Below are 12,325 nucleotides of genomic sequence, written 5' to 3'. Positions count from 1 at the left end.
AGTTGGAAACCTGTGTGGGAATCGATGAGAATAAGCGACTCAATAAAGTTTAACAAGTTCCATGGTGCTTTTTAGAAATGCAGTTTCTCTTCACCTCAATCCAAAAGGCAGTTTCCGAACATAGTAACAGAAGTCAAAAGGTAATTACCTCACCCCACCCCCACTCCGGAAGAGGTGCTAACTGCCCTTGATTGCTTTTTGTTCACGATGTGAAGAGCTCTCACGCCTGAGTCACCGTCACGTCTCTGGTTGCTGAGTGAATCACAACGAAGGACTTTCTCCAGAGCTGCAACTGCCTCACTTCCCCACTCGCCCTCCCCGTTTACATTTTCCTGCTCGTCAGTGATTTAATGAAAACCAAATGGATGCGATGTCATTCTGTAGCCTCTCTGTCGATTCCTCCGTTTCCGTTCCAACCTGGCTTAGATCTCGGGGCGCACCTTAATACTAGCGACGCTATGAAAGCACAGGTCCAGAGGTTCCTCTGAGAGTGGAATTTCTTTCATTGCTGTTGCTGATTGAATGAGCCACTAACGTGCGAACTGCTCCAAAACATGATTCAGGACCTCTGGTGCCAATTCTCACACGTTGAATAACGACAGACACCTTCCAAATGAGGTCTTTCAGAGACGACTTTGGGATACATTTGACAGACAGACTAGTTGAGGAATCCGTGGTGCACTGTGACACCAGCACATCAGCTTCTTCCCTGTCTTTGAACCGGGCCGCCTGCGCAAGGAATGCGAATGCGGTAATGCTTTTCGTGGAAGGATCAGAAGGGGGTAACTACACTCTCAAACAGAATGGCATATGATCAGAACCAGGTTGGAGAAAAACTTTACAATGCTTTTGCACAGTAATTAAACGGAGCGGCATTGCATTGCACTACGAGCGACGATTTATTCGAGCAAACTCGAAGGCAGGTTTGCACATGGGAAAGCAAGCAAGAAAGCTCCGTTCTTGTCGATGTCAAAGGCTGCAGTTGAAGAGCAAAGCAGTTTCTGCCCAGTTTCGAACTGGGGACCTTTCGCGTGTAAGGCGAACGTGATGACCACTACACTACAGAAACAAGCCTAGGTCGTCCCCGCTGCAGCTCAGTGGCATCCAGCACTGAAAGTTGAAGCCATTCGACCTTTCACCTTTCTGTTTCCGTTAGCTCGTTGTTTAATGGGACTTGTTTAATTTTGGCTATGTGGTGAGCATGGAAGAAATACACCGAAGTATCTGTTTCCACGCGGTGTACCCCAATAACGTTGTGTCGCTTACACCTGCTTTAAAGAATTACGTTTTTGCGGAGCTTACCGTCGCAGTCTGTGGCAAAATCTTTTCGTCTGTTCGACTGCTCACGGGAAAGGTAGCATTGTGAAACACTGCAGAAACGAACGACTTCCTTACTTTTGCTCCGACTGACCATACTCCGTGAAAATTTCCCAGATTCTCAGTTGAGGATTTTTGCAGCTGGAAGTTACCTCAGAAACCCTGTTAATTCGTAATGTATTGAGCGAATCGCAAAACAGAAAGCATTTAACACGGAACACAAACAAAACGGGAAAACCAAATGCATTTTCAGACACAGCGAGCTTGAATGCTAAATGTGAGACAGTCAGGGGGCATGAGCCATAACGTAATCACACAACTAACAACAGGGCAATTCCAAACTACTCTTTCAAACATACTGGAGCCTGAGTGCACCACCACTTCCCAGACAATGCTGCAAAGAGACAAGAAAAGAACATAATAAGAATGGGCCATAAAAAGTGAATTTCACCAATCACAGTCTCGATTAGATTACCTTTCCCTTCCGATGACTCCAGGACTGAAATGAAGGAAGTGGGAGAAATTCAATAACATATGACATCGAAATACATTGGAACGATTTTCTCATTGGCCAGAAAACCAAATAACGACGAGTCGAGTCACCGTAGGACTCTGTTTCGCAACAACGATGAAATACCAGTCTCCATTCGGTTCCAGTAAAAGCTCAACTTGCCTGGAACAGAAAGCAAGAGTAGAGCCGCTGGCGATTTTCCGCGCGGGAGGCGAACACGAGCATGACAGCACAGACACTTTGGAAAATTCGGCACTTACCAACACCACAATCAATTCCCCGGGAAGCAAACTCACTTTGCTTCTGTTTTAAACAGAAATGCCGCAGGGGATCGAAACAGCATTTAAACTAGCTGCTCCGCAGAAATGGCAGCGGTGGGATTCGAACCCACGCCTCTGACGAGACTGGAGGCTTAATCCAGCGCCTTAGACCGCTCGGCCACACTACCAACACGCCCACGACTCCATTTTCTTGCACTTCCAATTGTGTTCCTGCATAACAACAGATGTAAACTCACGTGAAAAGGGTTCCATGATCCCTCTCCGACTCGCACAGCTGCTGGGATGTGCCCGTCTACAATATCAATTTCTCAGCAGTTAACGATAGCCCATCAATCCAGACAAAAATCACTGGTAAACTGAGTCTATCTTCTCAGACTTCGATTCAGCTACAGATGTATCTGTGAGTGCGTGAGAATATATGATCGATTATGATTGGGTCAAATTACCATGAGCTACTTGACATTACTGCAATTTCGATTCTTGCTTTGCTCAATGATTTCACCCATTGCTCGAAACAGGACAACTTTCACGTTTACACGGAACATGAAACACACCGGACTACAGGGGAAATGCACAAAGCTGAGCAGGCCGTGTCCCAAATCATACCGTGCAGCATAGTTTCAGTCACTGTGTCTGTTTTGCAGAATAAGGTTCCCAAAGAATGTTCCACCCTAAAACCGGAGGTAGCATTACAATCCGAGAAGGACAGATTACATTGTGAGGAAGGTCTGACCTCGGGGCCGGTTCGAGAGGCCACTTTCCTTGCCTTTTACCTAACCGTGCAATTTGCTGCAGATTGCACCTGGACATGAGCCTCATGGATACCAACTGAGTTGGAAACCTGTGTGGGAATCGATGAGAATAAGCGACTCAATAAAGTTTAACAAGTTCCATGGTGCTTTTTAGAAATGCAGTTTCTCTTCACCTCAATCCAAAAGGCAGTTTCCGAACATAGTAACAGAAGTCAAAAGGTAATTACCTCACCCCACCCCCACTCCGGAAGAGGTGCTAACTGCCCTTGATTGCTTTTTGTTCACGATGTGAAGAGCTCTCACGCCTGAGTCACCGTCACGTCTCTGGTTGCTGAGTGAATCACAACGAAGGACTTTCTCCAGAGCTGCAACTGCCTCACTTCCCCACTCGCCCTCCCCGTTTACATTTTCCTGCTCGTCAGTGATTTAATGAAAACCAAATGGATGCGATGTCATTCTGTAGCCTCTCTGTCGATTCCTCCGTTTCCGTTCCAACCTGGCTTAGATCTCGGGGCGCACCTTAATACTAGCGACGCTATGAAAGCACAGGTCCAGAGGTTCCTCTGAGAGTGGAATTTCTTTCATTGCTGTTGCTGATTGAATGAGCCACTAACGTGCGAACTGCTCCAAAACATGATTCAGGACCTCTGGTGCCAATTCTCACACGTTGAATAACGACAGACACCTTCCAAATGAGGTCTTTCAGAGACGACTTTGGGATACATTTGACAGACAGACTAGTTGAGGAATCCGTGGTGCACTGTGACACCAGCACATCAGCTTCTTCCCTGTCTTTGAACCGGGCCGCCTGCGCAAGGAATGCGAATGCGGTAATGCTTTTCGTGGAAGGATCAGAAGGGGGTAACTACACTCTCAAACAGAATGGCATATGATCAGAACCAGGTTGGAGAAAAACTTTACAATGCTTTTGCACAGTAATTAAACGGAGCGGCATTGCATTGCACTACGAGCGACGATTTATTCGAGCAAACTCGAAGGCAGGTTTGCACATGGGAAAGCAAGCAAGAAAGCTCCGTTCTTGTCGATGTCAAAGGCTGCAGTTGAAGAGCAAAGCAGTTTCTGCCCAGTTTCGAACTGGGGACCTTTCGCGTGTAAGGCGAACGTGATGACCACTACACTACAGAAACAAGCCTAGGTCGTCCCCGCTGCAGCTCAGTGGCATCCAGCACTGAAAGTTGAAGCCATTCGACCTTTCACCTTTCTGTTTCCGTTAGCTCGTTGTTTAATGGGACTTGTTTAATTTTGGCTATGTGGTGAGCATGGAAGAAATACACCGAAGTATCTGTTTCCACGCGGTGTACCCCAATAACGTTGTGTCGCTTACACCTGCTTTAAAGAATTACGTTTTTGCGGAGCTTACCGTCGCAGTCTGTGGCAAAATCTTTTCGTCTGTTCGACTGCTCACGGGAAAGGTAGCATTGTGAAACACTGCAGAAACGAACGACTTCCTTACTTTTGCTCCGACTGACCATACTCCGTGAAAATTTCCCAGATTCTCAGTTGAGGATTTTTGCAGCTGGAAGTTACCTCAGAAACCCTGTTAATTCGTAATGTATTGAGCGAATCGCAAAACAGAAAGCATTTAACACGGAACACAAACAAAACGGGAAAACCAAATGCATTTTCAGACACAGCGAGCTTGAATGCTAAATGTGAGACAGTCAGGGGGCATGAGCCATAACGTAATCACACAACTAACAACAGGGCAATTCCAAACTACTCTTTCAAACATACTGGAGCCTGAGTGCACCACCACTTCCCAGACAATGCTGCAAAGAGACAAGAAAAGAACATAATAAGAATGGGCCATAAAAAGTGAATTTCACCAATCACAGTCTCGATTAGATTACCTTTCCCTTCCGATGACTCCAGGACTGAAATGAAGGAAGTGGGAGAAATTCAATAACATATGACATCGAAATACATTGGAACGATTTTCTCATTGGCCAGAAAACCAAATAACGACGAGTCGAGTCACCGTAGGACTCTGTTTCGCAACAACGATGAAATACCAGTCTCCATTCGGTTCCAGTAAAAGCTCAACTTGCCTGGAACAGAAAGCAAGAGTAGAGCCGCTGGCGATTTTCCGCGCGGGAGGCGAACACGAGCATGACAGCACAGACACTTTGGAAAATTCGGCACTTACCAACACCACAATCAATTCCCCGGGAAGCAAACTCACTTTGCTTCTGTTTTAAACAGAAATGCCGCAGGGGATCGAAACAGCATTTAAACTAGCTGCTCCGCAGAAATGGCAGCGGTGGGATTCGAACCCACGCCTCTGACGAGACTGGAGGCTTAATCCAGCGCCTTAGACCGCTCGGCCACACTACCAACACGCCCACGACTCCATTTTCTTGCACTTCCAATTGTGTTCCTGCATAACAACAGATGTAAACTCACGTGAAAAGGGTTCCATGATCCCTCTCCGACTCGCACAGCTGCTGGGATGTGCCCGTCTACAATATCAATTTCTCAGCAGTTAACGATAGCCCATCAATCCAGACAAAAATCACTGGTAAACTGAGTCTATCTTCTCAGACTTCGATTCAGCTACAGATGTATCTGTGAGTGCGTGAGAATATATGATCGATTATGATTGGGTCAAATTACCATGAGCTACTTGACATTACTGCAATTTCGATTCTTGCTTTGCTCAATGATTTCACCCATTGCTCGAAACAGGACAACTTTCACGTTTACACGGAACATGAAACACACCGGACTACAGGGGAAATGCACAAAGCTGAGCAGGCCGTGTCCCAAATCATACCGTGCAGCATAGTTTCAGTCACTGTGTCTGTTTTGCAGAATAAGGTTCCCAAAGAATGTTCCACCCTAAAACCGGAGGTAGCATTACAATCCGAGAAGGACAGATTACATTGTGAGGAAGGTCTGACCTCGGGGCCGGTTCGAGATGCCACTTTCCTTGCCTTTTACCTTACCGTGCAATTTGCTGCAGATTGCACCTGGACATGAGCCTCATGGATACCAACTGAGTTGGAAACCTGTGTGGGAATCGATGAGAATAAGCGACTCAATAAAGTTTAACAAGTTCCATGGTGCTTTTTAGAAATGCAGTTTCTCTTCACCTCAATCCAAAAGGCAGTTTCCGAACATAGTAACAGAAGTCAAAAGGTAATTACCTCACCCCACCCCCACTCCGGAAGAGGTGCTAACTGCCCTTGATTGCTTTTTGTTCACGATGTGAAGAGCTCTCACGCCTGAGTCACCGTCACGTCTCTGGTTGCTGAGTGAATCACAACGAAGGACTTTCTCCAGAGCTGCAACTGCCTCACTTCCCCACTCGCCCTCCCCGTTTACATTTTCCTGCTCGTCAGTGATTTAATGAAAACCAAATGGATGCGATGTCATTCTGTAGCCTCTCTGTCGATTCCTCCGTTTCCGTTCCAACCTGGCTTAGATATCGGGGCGCACCTTAATACTAGCGACGCTATGAAAGCACAGGTCCAGAGGTTCCTCTGAGAGTGGAATTTCTTTCATTGCTGTTGCTGATTGAATGAGCCACTAACGTGCGAACTGCTCCAAAACATGATTCAGGACCTCTGGTGCCAATTCTCACACGTTGAATAACGACAGACACCTTCCAAATGAGGTCTTTCAGAGACGACTTTGGGATACATTTGACAGACAGACTAGTTGAGGAATCCGTGGTGCACTGTGACACCAGCACATCAGCTTCTTCCCTGTCTTTGAACCGGGCCGCCTGCGCAAGGAATGCGAATGCGGTAATGCTTTTCGTGGAAGGATCAGAAGGGGGTAACTACACTCTCAAACAGAATGGCATATGATCAGAACCAGGTTGGAGAAAAACTTTACAATGCTTTTGCACAGTAATTAAACGGAGCGGCATTGCATTGCACTACGAGCGACGATTTATTCGAGCAAACTCGAAGGCAGGTTTGCACATGGGAAAGCAAGCAAGAAAGCTCCGTTCTTGTCGATGTCAAAGGCTGCAGTTGAAGAGCAAAGCAGTTTCTGCCCAGTTTCGAACTGGGGACCTTTCGCGTGTAAGGCGAACGTGATGACCACTACACTACAGAAACAAGCCTCGGTCGTCCCCGCTGCAGCTCAGTGGCATCCAGCACTGAAAGTTGAAGCCATTCGACCTTTCACCTTTCTGTTTCCGTTAGCTCGTTGTTTAATGGGACTTGTTTAATTTTGGCTATGTGGTGAGCATGGAAGAAATACACCGAAGTATCTGTTTCCACGCGGTGTACCCCAATAACGTTGTGTCGCTTACACCTGCTTTAAAGAATTACGTTTTTGCGGAGCTTACCGTCGCAGTCTGTGGCAAAATCTTTTCGTCTGTTCGACTGCTCACGGGAAAGGTAGCATTGTGAAACACTGCAGAAACGAACGACTTCCTTACTTTTGCTCCGACTGACCATACTCCGTGAAAATTTCCCAGATTCTCAGTTGAGGATTTTTGCAGCTGGAAGTTACCTCAGAAACCCTGTTAATTCGTAATGTATTGAGCGAATCGCAAAACAGAAAGCATTTAACACGGAACACAAACAAAACGGGAAAACCAAATGCATTTTCAGACACAGCGAGCTTGAATGCTAAATGTGAGACAGTCAGGGGGCATGAGCCATAACGTAATCACACAACTAACAACAGGGCAATTCCAAACTACTCTTTCAAACATACTGGAGCCTGAGTGCACCACCACTTCCCAGACAATGCTGCAAAGAGACAAGAAAAGAACATAATAAGAATGGGCCATAAAAAGTGAATTTCACCAATCACAGTCTCGATTAGATTACCTTTCCCTTCCGATGACTCCAGGACTGAAATGAAGGAAGTGGGAGAAATTCAATAACATATGACATCGAAATACATTGGAACGATTTTCTCATTGGCCAGAAAACCAAATAACGACGAGTCGAGTCACCGTAGGACTCTGTTTCGCAACAACGATGAAATAGCAGTCTCCATTCGGTTCCAGTAAAAGCTCAACTTGCCTGGAACAGAAAGCAAGAGTAGAGCCGCTGGCGATTTTCCGCGCGGGAGGCGAACACGAGCATGACAGCACAGACACTTTGGAAAATTCGGCACTTACCAACACCACAATCAATTCCCCGGGAAGCAAACTCATTTTGCTTCTGTTTTAAACAGAAATGCCGCAGGGGATCGAAACAGCATTTAAACTAGCTGCTCCGCAGAAATGGCAGCGGTGGGATTCGAACCCACGCCTCTGTCGAGACTGGAGCCTTAATCCAGCGCCTTAGACTACCAACACGCCCACGACTCTATTTTCTTGCACTTCCAATTGTGTTCCTGCATAACAACAGATGTAAACTCACGTGAAAAGGGTTCCATGATCCCTCTCCGACTCGCACAGCTGCTGGGATGTGCCCGTCTACAATATCAATTTCTCAGCAGTTAACGATAGCCCATCAATCCAGACAAAAATCACTGGTAAACTGAGTCTATCTTCTCAGACTTCGATTCAGCTACAGATGTATCTGTGAGTGCGTGAGAATATATGATCGATTATGATTGGGTCAAATTACCATGAGCTACTTGACATTACTGCAATTTCGATTCTTGCTTTGCTCAATGATTTCACCCATTGCTCGAAACAGGACAACTTTCACGTTTACACGGAACATGAAACACACCGGACTACAGGGGAAATGCACAAAGCTGAGCAGGCCGTGTCCCAAATCATACCGTGCAGCATAGTTTCAGTCACTGTGTCTGTTTTGCAGAATAAGGTTCCCAAAGAATGTTCCACCCTAAAACCGGAGGTAGCATTACAATCCGAGAAGGACAGATTACATTGTGAGGAAGGTCTGACCTCGGGGCCGGTTCGAGAGGCCACTTTCCTTGCCTTTTACCTAACCGTGCAATTTGCTGCAGATTGCACCTGGACATGAGCCTCATGGATACCAACTGAGTTGGAAACCTGTGTGGGAATCGATGAGAATAAGCGACTCAATAAAGTTTAACAAGTTCCATGGTGCTTTTTAGAAATGCAGTTTCTCTTCACCTCAATCCAAAAGGCAGTTTCCGAACATAGTAACAGAAGTCAAAAGGTAATTACCTCACCCCACCCCCACTCCGGAAGAGGTGCTAACTGCCCTTGATTGCTTTTTGTTCACGATGTGAAGAGCTCTCACGCCTGAGTCACCGTCACGTCTCTGGTTGCTGAGTGAATCACAACGAAGGACTTTCTCCAGAGCTGCAACTGCCTCACTTCCCCACTCGCCCTCCCCGTTTACATTTTCCTGCTCGTCAGTGATTTAATGAAAACCAAATGGATGCGATGTCATTCTGTAGCCTCTCTGTCGATTCCTCCGTTTCCGTTCCAACCTGGCTTAGATCTCGGGGCGCACCTTAATACTAGCGACGCTATGAAAGCACAGGTCCAGAGGTTCCTCTGAGAGTGGAATTTCTTTCATTGCTGTTGCTGATTGAATGAGCCACTAACGTGCGAACTGCTCCAAAACATGATTCAGGACCTCTGGTGCCAATTCTCACACGTTGAATAACGACAGACACCTTCCAAATGAGGTCTTTCAGAGACGACTTTGGGATACATTTGACAGACAGACTAGTTGAGGAATCCGTGGTGCACTGTGACACCAGCACATCAGCTTCTTCCCTGTCTTTGAACCGGGCCGCCTGCGCAAGGAATGCGAATGCGGTAATGCTTTTCGTGGAAGGATCAGAAGGGGGTAACTACACTCTCAAACAGAATGGCATATGATCAGAACCAGGTTGGAGAAAAACTTTACAATGCTTTTGCACAGTAATTAAACGGAGCGGCATTGCATTGCACTACGAGCGACGATTTATTCGAGCAAACTCGAAGGCAGGTTTGCACATGGGAAAGCAAGCAAGAAAGCTCCGTTCTTGTCGATGTCAAAGGCTGCAGTTGAAGAGCAAAGCAGTTTCTGCCCAGTTTCGAACTGGGGACCTTTCGCGTGTAAGGCGAACGTGATGACCACTACACTACAGAAACAAGCCTAGGTCGTCCCCGCTGCAGCTCAGTGGCATCCAGCACTGAAAGTTGAAGCCATTCGACCTTTCACCTTTCTGTTTCCGTTAGCTCGTTGTTTAATGGGACTTGTTTAATTTTGGCTATGTGGTGAGCATGGAAGAAATACACCGAAGTATCTGTTTCCACGCGGTGTACCCCAATAACGTTGTGTCGCTTACACCTGCTTTAAAGAATTACGTTTTTGCGGAGCTTACCGTCGCAGTCTGTGGCAAAATCTTTTCGTCTGTTCGACTGCTCACGGGAAAGGTAGCATTGTGAAACACTGCAGAAACGAACGACTTCCTTACTTTTGCTCCGACTGACCATACTCCGTGAAAATTTCCCAGATTCTCAGTTGAGGATTTTTGCAGCTGGAAGTTACCTCAGAAACCCTGTTAATTCGTAATGTATTGAGCGAATCGCAAAACAGAAAGCATTTAACACGGAACACAAACAAAACGGGAAAACCAAATGCATTTTCAGACACAGCGAGCTTGAATGCTAAATGTGAGACAGTCAGGGGGCATGAGCCATAACGTAATCACACAACTAACAACAGGGCAATTCCAAACTACTCTTTCAAACATACTGGAGCCTGAGTGCACCACCACTTCCCAGACAATGCTGCAAAGAGACAAGAAAAGAACATAATAAGAATGGGCCATAAAAAGTGAATTTCACCAATCACAGTCTCGATTAGATTACCTTTCCCTTCCGATGACTCCAGGACTGAAATGAAGGAAGTGGGAGAAATTCAATAACATATGACATCGAAATACATTGGAACGATTTTCTCATTGGCCAGAAAACCAAATAACGACGAGTCGAGTCACCGTAGGACTCTGTTTCGCAACAACGATGAAATACCAGTCTCCATTCGGTTCCAGTAAAAGCTCAACTTGCCTGGAACAGAAAGCAAGAGTAGAGCCGCTGGCGATTTTCCGCGCGGGAGGCGAACACGAGCATGACAGCACAGACACTTTGGAAAATTCGGCACTTACCAACACCACAATCAATTCCCCGGGAAGCAAACTCACTTTGCTTCTGTTTTAAACAGAAATGCCGCAGGGGATCGAAACAGCATTTAAACTAGCTGCTCCGCAGAAATGGCAGCGGTGGGATTCGAACCCACGCCTCTGACGAGACTGGAGGCTTAATCCAGCGCCTTAGACCGCTCGGCCACACTACCAACACGCCCACGACTCCATTTTCTTGCACTTCCAATTGTGTTCCTGCATAACAACAGATGTAAACTCACGTGAAAAGGGTTCCATGATCCCTCTCCGACTCGCACAGCTGCTGGGATGTGCCCGTCTACAATATCAATTTCTCAGCAGTTAACGATAGCCCATCAATCCAGACAAAAATCACTGGTAAACTGAGTCTATCTTCTCAGACTTCGATTCAGCTACAGATGTATCTGTGAGTGCGTGAGAATATATGATCGATTATGATTGGGTCAAATTACCATGAGCTACTTGACATTACTGCAATTTCGATTCTTGCTTTGCTCAATGATTTCACCCATTGCTCGAAACAGGACAACTTTCACGTTTACACGGAACATGAAACACACCGGACTACAGGGGAAATGCACAAAGCTGAGCAGGCCGTGTCCCAAATCATACCGTGCAGCATAGTTTCAGTCACTGTGTCTGTTTTGCAGAATAAGGTTCCCAAAGAATGTTCCACCCTAAAACCGGAGGTAGCATTACAATCCGAGAAGGACAGATTACATTGTGAGGAAGGTCTGACCTCGGGGCCGGTTCGAGAGGCCACTTTCCTTGCCTTTTACCTAACCGTGCAATTTGCTGCAGATTGCACCTGGACATGAGCCTCATGGATACCAACTGAGTTGGAAACCTGTGTGGGAATCGATGAGAATAAGCGACTCAATAAAGTTTAACAAGTTCCATGGTGCTTTTTAGAAATGCAGTTTCTCTTCACCTCAATCCAAAAGGCAGTTTCCGAACATAGTAACAGAAGTCAAAAGGTAATTACCTCACCCCACCCCCACTCCGGAAGAGGTGCTAACTGCCCTTGATTGCTTTTTGTTCACGATGTGAAGAGCTCTCACGCCTGAGTCACCGTCACGTCTCTGGTTGCTGAGTGAATCACAACGAAGGACTTTCTCCAGAGCTGCAACTGCCTCACTTCCCCACTCGCCCTCCCCGTTTACATTTTCCTGCTCGTCAGTGATTTAATGAAAACCAAATGGATGCGATGTCATTCTGTAGCCTCTCTGTCGATTCCTCCGTTTCCGTTCCAACCTGGCTTAGATCTCGGGGCGCACCTTAATACTAGCGACGCTATGAAAGCACAGGTCCAGAGGTTCCTCTGAGAGTGGAATTTCTTTCATTGCTGTTGCTGATTGAATGAGCCACTAACGTGCGAACTGCTCCAAAACATGATTCAGGACCTCTGGTGCCAA

General features: G+C 46.4%; 7 non-coding genes across 7 annotated transcripts; all 7 read right to left on the bottom strand.

The window, feature by feature from the left end:
• Nucleotides 1-996: 996 nt before the first annotated feature.
• Nucleotides 997-1,069, bottom strand: trnav-uac (transfer RNA valine (anticodon UAC)). Its single transcript has one exon. It is a non-coding gene; the product is annotated as a tRNA-Val (tRNA).
• Nucleotides 1,070-2,194: 1,125 nt separating this feature from the next.
• trnal-aag (transfer RNA leucine (anticodon AAG)) lies at nucleotides 2,195-2,276 on the bottom strand. The gene has a single exon. It is a non-coding gene; the product is annotated as a tRNA-Leu (tRNA).
• Nucleotides 2,277-3,936: 1,660 nt separating this feature from the next.
• On the bottom strand, nucleotides 3,937-4,009 carry trnav-uac (transfer RNA valine (anticodon UAC)). The gene has a single exon. It is a non-coding gene; the product is annotated as a tRNA-Val (tRNA).
• Nucleotides 4,010-5,134: 1,125 nt separating this feature from the next.
• trnal-aag (transfer RNA leucine (anticodon AAG)) lies at nucleotides 5,135-5,216 on the bottom strand. The gene has a single exon. It is a non-coding gene; the product is annotated as a tRNA-Leu (tRNA).
• A 1,660-nt stretch (nucleotides 5,217-6,876) lies between these two features.
• On the bottom strand, nucleotides 6,877-6,949 carry trnav-uac (transfer RNA valine (anticodon UAC)). Its single transcript has one exon. It is a non-coding gene; the product is annotated as a tRNA-Val (tRNA).
• A 2,854-nt stretch (nucleotides 6,950-9,803) lies between these two features.
• Nucleotides 9,804-9,876, bottom strand: trnav-uac (transfer RNA valine (anticodon UAC)). Its single transcript has one exon. It is a non-coding gene; the product is annotated as a tRNA-Val (tRNA).
• Nucleotides 9,877-11,001: 1,125 nt separating this feature from the next.
• trnal-aag (transfer RNA leucine (anticodon AAG)) lies at nucleotides 11,002-11,083 on the bottom strand. Its single transcript has one exon. It is a non-coding gene; the product is annotated as a tRNA-Leu (tRNA).
• Nucleotides 11,084-12,325: the final 1,242 nt, after the last annotated feature.

This window comes from Chiloscyllium punctatum, chromosome 18 (genome assembly GCF_047496795.1).
Source record: "Chiloscyllium punctatum isolate Juve2018m chromosome 18, sChiPun1.3, whole genome shotgun sequence".
In the NCBI taxonomy this organism is placed as follows: Eukaryota; Metazoa; Chordata; class Chondrichthyes; order Orectolobiformes; family Hemiscylliidae; genus Chiloscyllium; species Chiloscyllium punctatum.
This window is presented reverse-complemented; position numbering and strand designations above follow the sequence as displayed.